At 38.5% G+C, this 13,231-nt stretch overlaps 1 long non-coding RNA gene across 1 annotated transcript; it reads left to right on the top strand.

The window, feature by feature from the left end:
* The first annotated feature begins 591 nt into the window (after window positions 1-591).
* Window positions 592-1,534, top strand: LOC148847735 (uncharacterized). The gene is made up of 2 exons (XR_016101039.1): window positions 592-820; window positions 921-1,534. It is a non-coding gene; the product is annotated as an uncharacterized LOC148847735 (long non-coding RNA).
* The last annotated feature ends 11,697 nt before the right edge of the window (window positions 1,535-13,231 follow it).

The raw sequence follows: 13,231 nt of genomic DNA on the forward strand, positions 1-13,231 counted from the left end.
ATTTTCACACTAAAAATTGTGTGGTTTCATTTTCCAAGAATTGAGAACTTTAACCCCAGCTTTTTCACATCCCATCTCCTCAGGATTCAATTTGGGTGGTTTGGTAGGATTGAGGGTAGACCTGTTCATGGGCTGAGTAAGGTTGGGTTCGGGTTGGCTTTCTTTCTTCATTAACAAAATTTTTTCAGGTTTAAGCCCGAACCCAGTTCGACCAACGGACCTACAACTTAGGCCCAAGTTTGGCCCTTATAAAAAGTCCAAAACTCGGGTCCGAGCCCGAAACCCAACCTAACAAAATGATTGCTTTTTCTTTGCCCGTTCCTGAGAGTCTAAGCTCGCCTCTAAGAGTGAACGGTGCCTGAATTCATCACCGATTCGGTTCCTGAGAGTCTAAGAGTGAGGAGAACTGAAGGTCTGTTTGGTTCTAGGGAATAAGACACCGGAATCAGAATCAGAATGGGTCATTCCAATTCCGGATGTTTGGTCAACCGGAATGGGAATGAATAGGCGGAATGTGATTCCCGACCCCCTCCCCCGGAATGTGATTTCCATTCCGCCTACAATCGAAATCAGAAGCATTGGTGGCCTCACAAGAGAAAGGTGGGTTTCACTTTCTATGTTTCGTTATTCGTTTTTTTCTTACTGATGATCTACTGTGGGGGATTCGATTTATCACCTTCCCTCCCCTGCTGCTACTGTTGGTGTTTCACTTTGGGTTTTTCGGACTGCCCTGCGGTCGACTTAGATGATCTTCTTTTTTCGGGTTTTCTTCTTGCTTTTGGTTTGGTTTGAACGATTTCAAATTGACCCATCCTCACCAGTGAGGCCTTTATTTCTGGGTTCCTTCTGATCGATTTATTCAATGGCATTGTTTGATTACACCGGAACGCCATCTTAACTGACATGCATTTTCTTCTCAGGTCGTAGACAAATATGTAAAAGACGCTCGACTACTAATCGCAACCCAGGAGCAGTAGGAGATCGCCTCGGCCCTCAACCTCCTCAATGCCGCTCTTGCCCTCTCTCCACGTCTTGAGTCGGCTCTGGAGCTCAAAGCTCGATCCCTCCCCTACCTCTGGCGCTTCAAGGAGGTCACCGACATGCTCCAAGAGTACATTCCGAGTTATAAGATGGTCTACGAGGAATCGTACCTCTCCTCCAATAACTCTTCTCAGCAGCTCTAAAGGGAGCGAGTTAATCTCCTCTCGTCTGACAACTCATCAGACTTTGCAGATCATAAACCTTCATTCAAATGCTTCACTGTGTCCGACTTGATGAAGAAAGTCATGGCCGGCCTCCAGAAAAACTGTGAAAAGGAAGGCCAGTGGAGGTAATTTCCTCGTTTATTTCTCCATCTATTACCATTTAGCTACTTCTTTTGTTTCGATTGTATCCTGATTTTTTGCTCGGTTCATTCAAAGTTCAAACTGAGACCATTAGAAATTTTGAGTTTTTTGCAAAATTATTGTAATTTCTACAATTTTCTGATTTTCTTGTAATTTCTGCAATATACAATTTTTTGCAATTTCTACAATTTTTGCATAATTTCAGGTATTTTCATGCATTTTCTGCTTTTTTATTTTTATTAGAGATAAAATTGGAAATCAAGACTGATTCCGATTCCAGCCTTTTGATGAGTCAAACAACATCAATCGGAATACGATTCCTATTCCTGTTTGAACCAAACAGGTGGGGAGTAGACCATTCCGATTTCGATTTTAAGGGATTCCCATTCCGATTCCGATCACGAACCAAACGGACCCTGAGAACAGTGCCTGAGTTCGTTGTCTTCGCCGAGAGTTTGAGCTCGCCTCTGAGAGTGAACAGTGCCTGAGTTCGTCACCATTTCGGTTCCTGAGAGTCTGAGAGTGAACGGTGCCTGAGTTCGTCACCATTTCGGTTCCTGAGAGTCTGAGAGTGAGGAGAACTGAGAACAGTGCCTGAGTTCGTCGTCTTTTCCTGAGCTCGCCTCTGAGAGTGAACAGTGCCTGAGTTCGCCGCCGGTTCGGTTCCTGAGAGCCTGAGAGTGAGGAAAACTGAGAGTGAGAATTGAGAACGGTGCCTGAGTCCGTCGTCGCTGGTTCCTGAGAGTTTGAGCTTGCCTCTGAGAGTGAATGGTGCCTGAGTTCATTGCCGGTTCGGCGGCTCCTGAGAGTCTAAGAGTGAGGAGAGCTAAGAACGGTGCCTGAGTTCGTCGTCGTCACCGGTTCCCAAGAGTTTGAGCTCGCCTTTAAGAATGAACGGTGCTTGAGTTCATCATCGGTTCTAAGAGTCTGAGAGTGAGAGTGAGGAGAACTGAGAAGATGATGAAAAGAGGGAAGTGGGAAAGGATTAGTCAATTTTAGGAAATTAGGGTTTAGAAGAAACTTTAAAAAGTCGGGCCGGGTCAGGCTTTTTTCACAAATCCCGAGCCCGACCCATAAAATAGTCAAGCCTGGCTTTTAGGCTCGAGGTAAAACCCATCGGTTAAAATTCATGTTCAAGCCCGTCTTGGGTCAGGTCGACTTGTCGGGCTACCCGCCCGACCCATGAACAGGTATAGTTGAGGGTTGGCCTAGGACTAAACCTAAGATACATGACCCAACCCAAGGTGAAGCTTGACTTTTCAAACCTAGGCCCAAATCAATTCAGACTTGAGTTGGGTTGGGTCAGCCCAGGGAAGGTTGGTCTGGTTTGAACAAATTTATAAATATATTTTTGTACAAACACCTTGCAAGTTTTAATTGGGTTGGGTCTAGGACATTAACCCAAACCCAACTCAAGTTAGCAGTCTTGAATTTTTTGACCAGGTCTAACCCAACTAGGAATGGCAATGGGGTGACTCCGGGGCAATGATCATATTCTCCATCCCCCACCCCAATTCTAATCCCCACCAGGGATAAAATTTATCCTCCATTCCCAATCCCTAACGGGGATGGATTCCCTGCGAGGGCCCGAATCCCTAAATTTTTTTTAGATAATAATATTTGAAAAATAAAAATAAAAATTTTAAATTATAAATAATTTTTTAAATTTATTTTAATATATATATATATAATATTATATATTTAATATAGATAATATTTAATATATATAAATGGGGTCGAAGCGGAGACCTCAATCCCATCCCCAATCCTTACCCCCAATCGAGAATTCCTATTAATACCCATTCTCTTTACAACCCCATTGGATCAGAAAAATCGAATCCCGTCGGGATAGGAAAAATTACCATCCCTAAACCCTAACACTCAAAAACTCGGTCAGGTCAGTCCAAACGTATGTAAAAAAGCTAGAATCGATTTCACCCAAATTCGAGTCATATTTGACACACACACATAAAAAACAACATTAGAGAATGTTCCTTTTCTTTTCCCCTTTTTATTCCACAAAAAAATGCAACCTTAGTGACGTGGAGCGGTGGAGGTCCGCTTGGCGTTATTTGCGTAATTCGCCACACTCATTTTGTTTGCAAGTAGCGAGTGCACCACTTTACAATATATTTTATTTTATTTTGGTGTTCCATCGGAAATATTTAAAAGGAAAGAGCATGCAGATTTATACAAATCATAGTTAGTGAGAGTTGTGAGTTGTCCCTTCCCTTTTTCTAAATTGTATCTTTTTCTCTTGCTGGTAACTTGTCAAACATTTATTCATACAAGTACCAGCTTTATGGCAAGGTGCCAACTGGCTAATTGGTAAAATTTCCTGTTAATTGTAGCGTAGATTTGGTATCAAATCTCACTAAAGGTTTGGAGAATGAACTATACCTGTTGAACAATTGATCCGTGACCTACAGATGAAAATGGTTCAGCTTTTAGGTTCATTTTCAACATAATGGTGTAGCCCCATGGAGCCCAAAAACCAGCTCCATGGAAGTTCTTTAAATGAGGAACTAACCGCCCCGCCACCTATCCAACTCACGCCAGACGCTGGCATGACCACCATATCAGCAGTACATAAAATTCAAAAGATGCGAATTGGGATCTGCTCACGATAGAACACATTCCAGCACGCTTCCAACAAGATATAATACCGCATATCTCAGGTTCAGTTCACACAAGACGGTTGCCAACAACTCCGGGCTGGCTTGGGTACATGGGTGTCTACTACTGCTTACTGCTACTGGGCTGAACATATATAAATGTGACCGACCCGACCCGACCCGACTCCTGGTGGTAGGCTTGTACCCAGTAGGCAGTACCCACCATCTTTGTCTCATCAGGTGCAATCTGGAGACACTACGCCAATAACGAGGAGGACTTTAGCCTTTAGGGGGTCGGTCCTTAACTTACGTAAAAGAAAAACAAAGGCCTAACATGAATGTCCGCAAACCAACATATTATTATTGTTTGGTCGTTCGTCCCCCAAAAGGGGTAACCTGAATTCTATTGAGACAAGCCCAACATCTCTTTATTGGACTTTTAACTTTATTTGGGTTTTTTTTCCTCAATTATTACTTTTAATAACTACTATTAGGTGAGGCCCTCCACCCCACATCTCCCTCTCACGGTCACGGATTCTCCTCCTCATCCTCACACAGCAGCCCACCAGTCATGGTCGTGGGCCATGACCCACAAAGCACCTTAACCCAAAAATTATGTCACTTCACTCGCAAACAAGCCTTACCAGTTAAATCAAACAGCTAAGCGTTGTAGTAAAGGAGTTGGAGGGATTATACTCGACAAGTGATGGATGATATGATCTCTCATATCTGTGGGATTTTATGTGGACACATCAATACATAAAATAATAAAGAAATTAAAAAAGAAAGAAAGAATTTTGTTGCCTGGGGCATGAGTAGCTAGGGAACAGTAGACACAATGGATAGGGAGAGATGGGACAAGGTCACGTTTGGAGTGGGAATTGGACGTGACCCATTAATTGTATCCACTTGACCACCTTACATGGAAAGGTACTCTTTACCGTTTTATTCTTCCAAAGGGCCCCTCAACACTAGAATTGGGCTCTGCTCCTCACACAGGGCGCTTCACAAAGATTGCACATGCATATCCCACCGTGCATTGGGAACATCTCCCATAAATAATAACACACAAGTAAGGGTAGGATGTGCCTGTAAGGTCGGTGTGAGACGCCATGAGTGAGGAGCAGATCCGGTCTCGCTTAAAGATGCTATTTCTTGTCTAGCTTTGTGCTTCAGTCTCTCTTCTGGACCTATCTGTGTTGCATTTTGCCGCTTCCTTGCTTCCTAATCCAATCAAAATTACGTACATAGCTCTTCCTACAATGCAACCTACCAAATTATACAGTGCAAAGGAATGAGTCACAGCTAGCGTATAGTAAATTTGCGTTTCAAACCACAAGCATGAACAACAACACGTGATCAGAAAGTCATACAAGATAACTACTGTGACTGTGTGGAGGTTAGCCCAAACTATACAAGGGTAGCATCCCAAAATTTATGGGCTCTTTCCTGTTGCAGGGTAATGTAAAATTAAAAGATGGCCCATCAACTTGGTGTGTGATACAGGGATGGGAGGAGCAAGTTGGAACCTTTCTGTTCTTCTCCTATCTTTTGCCAATTGGGATCTATTTCTCATAGACCTTTCCTTACACTGACCTCATGGCTATATCCCACTATGTATCGAGAACTTTCGGTGTAAGGAACAGATCCCAACTTCTTTTTTGGATGCATCGTTTATAGGGTTGCTGATTCAAGCTTTCATATTCTGTTTATTCTGTTGGAGAGAAAGCCTGGAATATATGGAGAAAAGGACATTATTAATGAATTTGTGACTCAACTCAACCTACAGTCTCACACTGAAACTCAAAGTAAGCAAGTAATTAGAAATCCAAAGCGAATGTGGTATGATATTTAGGACAAATTAACTAAAGATGCGGCAGACGGAGAAGTATTTAAATATATCAGACGCATGGAGGAAACACAATCCACAGGTTTGGTTGACCATAAAGCCATCAAGCATTTAACTACTAGTTTACATATTGTGAGAGTCTCACGAGTCACGAGAGCCTAGACAGAGAAGGCTTGGGTTCCCGTCAAGCTCCACTGCACTGAGCCAATTGGGTTTTAGGCCGTAGGTTAATGGTAATAACTAATAACGAGGATATATATCATTATTATACAAATACATTCAGAATATTTAGAGAGAGAGAGAGAGAGAAACAAGTGGTGCAGATGCAGCCCGTAGACTGCTGCATACTCAGCATACTATTATTTTGGCCATCGGCATGAATCCATGACCAAATAAGCCAAGCCCCGTTCTGTGTTGAGTTGGTTGGATCATTGGGTGGGTGTCAGATGTGTCGTCAATAAATACTAGTGGTACTAGTATAGGATGCGATCGGGAGTCCCGATTGTCAGATCAATTTGGACGTTTATTATATGGAACTAGTGTTATCTTGGTTGTTATGGGACCGGGAAAATACTACGGGCTGAGTCCTTCCGTATGATCCCACATGTCTAGGATCAGGGGCCAGGACCCACGCCCACGCCACACGCCACTGCTTTCAATTTCAATTTGAATACTTAATTTGGAAGTTGGAAGGTTCACCGCATCTATATATAAAGGAATCTGCATATATGATGCATGATCGCTCGGGCCTCAGAGTCTCAGAGATAATTGTCCCTTTGGGGGGTTGGGGCTGAGTAGGATGTAGGTTTGAACTTTGAACCGTTGAAGCCAGTATGTATAATGTATCAGTAGTAGAGAGATGAGAGATGAGATGAATAGACTTACTAGGTTGGAATGGACTATGGAGGCTTTATTATATAATTAATCTAAAAACAAGGAGAAGGAGACCTTTACACTAGCTAGGGTCGCTCGTGATTCACTGGTTTTGTCAGTGAATAATGAATGGGTCGCAATAATCAGCTCAGTTTTTATCAATGGAGTGCTTTGATCGTGTCTGCTTGCAATTTGCAAAGCGCATCCTGATTCCTTTACTAGCTTGGATGTCAGCCTTTCTCGATTTCTGAAACGCAATAATTGACCAGACGATCGTCTTTCTTTCTTTCTTTCAGCAATATAGGAGATCTCAGATCCTCCACCTCCAGCCTCCATCAACACTACAGTATAGCACCATTATATTAAACAATTAATATCGGGTTTGTCTAATTAGTAAGTGAATCTAAGTTCCTTCCTTCCCTCTTTCTGGGGCTTCTCCCCAACCTCTCCATCCTCTCACTCATCACTTCACAGGTAGAAATGGGTAGAGAGTCAGTCCTAGCTATTCGTCTTCCCTGTTCCTAGATTCCTTTTTTTATGACTATACTATACAAGGGGCACAAAAATCCATATTATACTCTGAGACCACACTTAAATTATTATTAGCTCTAACTAGTTAATGAAGAAAGACACTCAGAATCACTAGATCAATTGGCCTGTACTTCGGGTATTACTGCTGCTGCCGGTGGTGGTGGTGGTGTGGGCCATATCAATCGGACGTTACAGACTTGGCATGCTTGTGCATCACGTGGACAACAGATGGATGAAATTACATGGAATTTTCCTTGGCCATTCCCCCATAAATTATTGCTTCACAAGTATCTTTTATTCTAATTTCTCTTCATTCTCTATTTTCCTCTTTCTTTTCCATTTTCCAACCTCAGTCAGTCAGGCCTCGGCTTCCGTCCTTTGTCAAAATTCTACACTTGCATAGTTGCATGCTGGTATGAAGAATGCAAGGCACAAGTATGAAATCCGTGGCGAGTTAACAAATTAAAAAAGAAAAAAAAAAAAACAAAAACAAGATTCAATTAAATGGTGTTGGTGTCCCACCAAATCAGGGATTTAGGGAGAGCAGCTACTTTGATTTGACCTGAGCGCCTGAGCGGTGAATGAGTGAAAGTAGTGAGGCATAGCAGCACAGCACCACTCCCTTCTTAAGTCGGAGCTTTCGTTCTCAGGAAGGGAAACCGCACAATGGAGTTTGGGGTCCCAATCATACACATCAATCAAAAGCGCCAGTTAATTAGTACCGCCCGCTTTGTCTCTAACTTTACTTCTCTTTCCTGCCACCCACCCTATAACAGACAATCTATACAACCCTTCCTTTTAAGTGTAGAATGTAGATTCAGACTTCATGAAGCAATTCCTCGAATTTTATAACAACAGAATCTAGCCTGAGCCCCATGTTCCCAGAAATTCAATTGCTCCAATCCAGATAATTGAGGTACATGCTCGAACACACCCAGGAGGAAGCATGAAGCAACATTGCAGTCCAGACGTGAACCCTGCGCAGCCACTGGGATTCTCCAAACATGATGGAGATGGAGCTGGGCCGTAATTAACTCTTCTTTTACCTGCTTTAATCCCTTTTTTTTTTTTTTGAGGAATCAAAATCATCATAATAGAATTGGAATCAAATCACTAGCTCAGAACGTTTTTCCACACTTGGAATCGAGGGCCTATATATCACATTCTGCCCACATACCAACAACTTCGAGGGCCATTGCGTATGAGACGACCTTAAAGCTGTTTGTTGAATTGCACCACTAATAACTTCATCCCCCACTAGGCAGTAGTGTTTTGCTTTTACCTTCCTCGAAATCATCCAACCAAAATAGAGCTACTGAGCCAACTCCAAGCCTATCTATATTTTTTGTCCTTTTCTTTTCGACTGTTGTTTCCTGATTTGCATGCAAGCCTATTGTCCTGTAAAGGGCCCTTTTCTCAAGCCCAAATGAGGTTCACACATGTTTTGGGGCTCTCAGAGGCCTCGTCTATTAAGTCATATTGTGGTCTTTTTGTTAGCTGTGGGCTGTGCTGGCCTACTACAATGCTCAAGATACTTGGTGTCAGCATCTACCAGCATCATCTTGCGAGTCCCGACCAATAAAAAGCCTCCACGCAGCAGCTCAGCCTCTCAATTGAAAAAGTAACGGGAGTCCAGACTAACGACAATCTTGGATTATGAGGAGGGGTAATTTGGTTTTTCAATCACATCATAACACGTGGCATCTTACAACACTTAATTGACACCATGGCATTATCTAAGTATACCGCTTCGTAAACTTCACAACTGCAACAGGGATCTCCGCACCACCCTATTACATCGAATTGCGAACTAGGTAGGAATTTAGGTCAGTGTAGGAGGTGACCTGCTTCTACCGAATTGCCCTAACCCCACCTGACAAGACATCAGGTCGGCATGAAAGGCAACCTGCTTCTGTCGACCTAAGTTTAAATAGTGACCTACCGATAGAGGTGTAAAATGATCTGTGTCAGGCAATCATGTTGTGCTGGCCCGCTGCCGTCCTGGAACATGCCTCCCCCCAAAGATAACTTGGGCGGTCAGCCCATTCATGGCCCAAGCCCATTTGGGCCCAAGCCGTGCCATGCCATGCCATGAGCATTGGTCGGGCTTGGGTCATGCCACAAGCCGGGCCTTGGACATGGGCTGAATCGGGCCACATTGTTTTTTTACCTTTTTTTTGTTTTTTTATTATTTTATTATTTTTTTGCTAAGTAAAAGTGTAAAACTAAAATATTTAACTTGCCTTTAGGCTTTGGGAAGTAAGAACTATTTGAAAAATAAGAAACGAGAAATCTAACAAATAAATGAAAAAATACTTTACCAAATAAGAATGGAATAACAAATTGGAATTTTATTTCATTTAAATTTGAATGATACAAATTGGAAGAAAAAAATGGAATAACAATTTTGAATTTGAATGATACATATACTTTACCAAAGCATACAATGGTTGGACACTTGGATGAATGAAATATGAAAATTGGAAATAAAATAAATTAATAAAATATAAAAAATATAATATAGTTACAAATTGAAAATACAAAATTACATTGTTGAAAAATAGCAAATAAATTAAATAAAATTAAACAAAATTTATAATAATTTGAAAAAATGCTATACAACTATTGTTCATGAATCATGACTTTCATCATCTGCTTGAGGTGAAATATTGGGCGTAGTGTCATGCCCTCCTTTGTCTTGTAATTCATCTTCGGCATCCAGCCAATCTTTAAAGCAGATGCATATCTCTATACGTTCATCATTCATACAACTTTTCTTGTCATCCAACACCCTAGTATCTGCACTAAAACAAGACTCTAATGGAACTGTAGACACCAGAGGAGTTAGTAGATCATGTGTGCCATGGCGACGAGAACTGAATAATTTTTTGAATGTTCATTCCACCATGCTAAAATATCAAAATTATTTGTTCCCTCACCTAAAGAAGAAAAGTTTGCTTGTAAATAAAAATTAAGTTCAATCAATGAACTTTTTGTTGAGGTAGTAGATTTCTGCCTTCTATTTATTAAATAAAAAAGTTTTTCTCTTCTACTACTAGGCTCAAGTTCAAATTTAGAAGTAGAAGATACAACGGCAAAAGTTGTAGAATTATTTCCCGTTACTTTAGATTCATATAAACTATACATTTCAAATAATAAATTATTAATTTCTTCTTTTTCATTTCCAAATTCCAAATTCAATATTCATACTTTCACAATATGTTTTAAGTAAAATATCTAAACCATCTTTCCTAATCCTAGGATCTAATATTGTAGCTAAGCAATAAAGGGAAGAAATGTTCTTCCAATATTTTTTAAATTTATTTTCCATTATTTCAACAATACTTTTAAATTGTGAATTACTTCTATATTTTGCAAAACAATCACTAATTGCCATTAATTGATAAGGTAAATTACAACTATTTGGATAATAAATACCCGATAATTCATTAGTTGCATCATAAAAATGTTTTTAAAATATCTCTTATACAAATTTCCATTTCCCAGTCTTCCTCAAATATAATATAATTAGGCATTTTTGCATTATAAAAATCACTAAGAATTTGTTTATGAGAAATACAACTTTCTAACATAGCATAGGTATAATTTCATCTATGTTTAACATCTAATATAAAATGTTTATATTTTAAACCATAATTATGAGATAAATATTTAAATTATTGTTTTCTTGCTCCATAAATTTTAAATATATATATATATATATGATACAACTTATAATTTTAAAAATATGAGTAGAAATAATATTAAAAGCATCATGAATACATAAATTTAAGATGTGGCATGCATATCTGATATGAAATAATTTACCATTTAAACATGATTTTAATTGAGATTTTGAAATATTTATTACGAAATCATTACTACTAGCATTATCAAAAATAATAGAAAATAATTTATTCTCAATTCCATAAGCATGTAAAATATTTAAAATGCTTGCAGCAATAGCTGGGCCAGTATGTGGCCATTCAATAAAACTTAAATTTCTTTTATTTAAAAGCCATTTTTCATCAATAAAATGACCGCTAACACTAATATAACTTATGTTAAATTTAGAAGTCCAAACATCAGAAATAATTGCAACTTTAGAATTAAGATTTGATAACATATAAATTAAATTTTGTTTATATGAACAAAAAATTTTTAAACCATATGATCTAATAGTATACTTAGAAACCTTGTCGAACAATTTCAGCCTCCCTGCAAAAATACCAATACATCTTTACTCGCCTAACAATTTCAGCCTCCCTGCAAAAATCTTCAACTTGTACATGTAAAACCTGAAGCCACTCTTCTAATGTTCTAACTTCACACTTCAATTAAATCAATCATCCTTGAATACCTTGTCGAACCACCCTTTTGGCCTTTGCATAATATGATCCGAGTCCTCAACCTCTCCACCAAATGTTATTGGGTTGCACCAAGAAATTCTTTGTATTTCTCTACAATTAACAAGATACTCAATATTCAGTCATAGTAAAGCCACCATATAAATTCCAAAGAAAAAATTGAATATATTCATACATTCTACTCCATGCTAGAATGTAAACATTTTTGTCTAAATCTTTTGGATTTTAGTAGATAGAACACTGGTTTCCAAATTTGAGCAAAATGACTTAGGGATCAAAAATATCATCATTATTTTAATACTCTCTAGAAGTAGTTAAAAAAAATAAGGAAAAGCAAAATAATTTATTTAAGAGAAAACTAAATGAAATGCCAAAACCAAGAAATAATATAATATAAAATATAAACAAGATGAAAGAACAGAGGCCACCATAAGTCGTTTATAATAAATTTACAAATTAAGAAATCGTTGACAAAATATTCCTCAACATATTCAAGATTCAAGATCTAGGTATCAAGGTAATACATACACATTCAACTCAGATTTTTAACAATAAATTTCATTCTAATCTAACAATGAATACCATCAGCAATAAAACAAACAGGCAAAAAAATCTCACAAACAAATGAGGAAACTGATTACCAAAAAAAAAAATGAGGAAACTAAGGCCATGTTTGGTTTACTGCTCTGTCCTCATTCTCTTAATTTTTGCTCATCTTATGCAAGAATGGGCAAGAATGAATAATATTAGAGTGTTTGGTTACAAAATTCTTGCCTATTACCAAAGAAAAAAAAACGAGGAAACTAAGGCCATGTTTGGTTCACTGCTCTACGCCTCATTCTCTTAATTCCTACTCATTTTAGGCAAGAATGGGCAAGAATGGGCCACATTCTTTTTAGAATGAAAAATCGGCCCCATGGCACAAAAATTGACTAATCTACAGCATGAAAAATAATCATGTCCCATCTTGCTCATTTCATTCTCTGAGGAAACTCTACCTATATAACTATTGTCATAGATGTTTACTTTTGCTAAAGTACTTTTACAAACTACTTTATAAAAGTATTTTTATATGAAAGCACTCTTACTAAAGCACTTTTACGAAGTACTTTTATGAAAGTACGAAAGCACTTTTAGGAAAGTATTTTTATAAAAACACTTTTATGAAAGTGCTTTTATAAAAGCATTTTTATGAAAGTACTTTTAGAAAAGAACTTTACGAAAGTAATTTCACAAAACATCTATGCCAATCGATAAACATTGACTATTGGAGACCTAGGTTGGTGGTTTGTGAATACCAACACAATTTTTTTTGAAGAATGGAAATATGCAACATAGGACACTTGTCAGTTTGAAAAGAATTCATTTTTACAAAAAAAATGTTTGGTTAATAGCAATATTTTCTTATTCTGCCTAATTTTACCCATTCTTTTTCATTTTAGTATTTCATGTTAAGTAAGAATAAGAAAGAATGAGAATTGAACCAAATATGGCCTAAAATTAATCTAGTTAGCTGCCCAAGCTTGCATTTGAACAAATGCACCTTAAACAGGGAGTATTTAGATGCCTACATGAAATCGAGACACGAAGAGAAAATAAGCAGCAATCTTTTCGCCCAAACAAAATTTGGGAGTAAGAAAGTAGACAAAG

Source organism: Nelumbo lutea, chromosome 6 (genome assembly GCF_056320005.1).
Source record: "Nelumbo lutea isolate HS-2025 chromosome 6, American lotus-T2T, whole genome shotgun sequence".
In the NCBI taxonomy this organism is placed as follows: Eukaryota; Viridiplantae; Streptophyta; class Magnoliopsida; order Proteales; family Nelumbonaceae; genus Nelumbo; species Nelumbo lutea.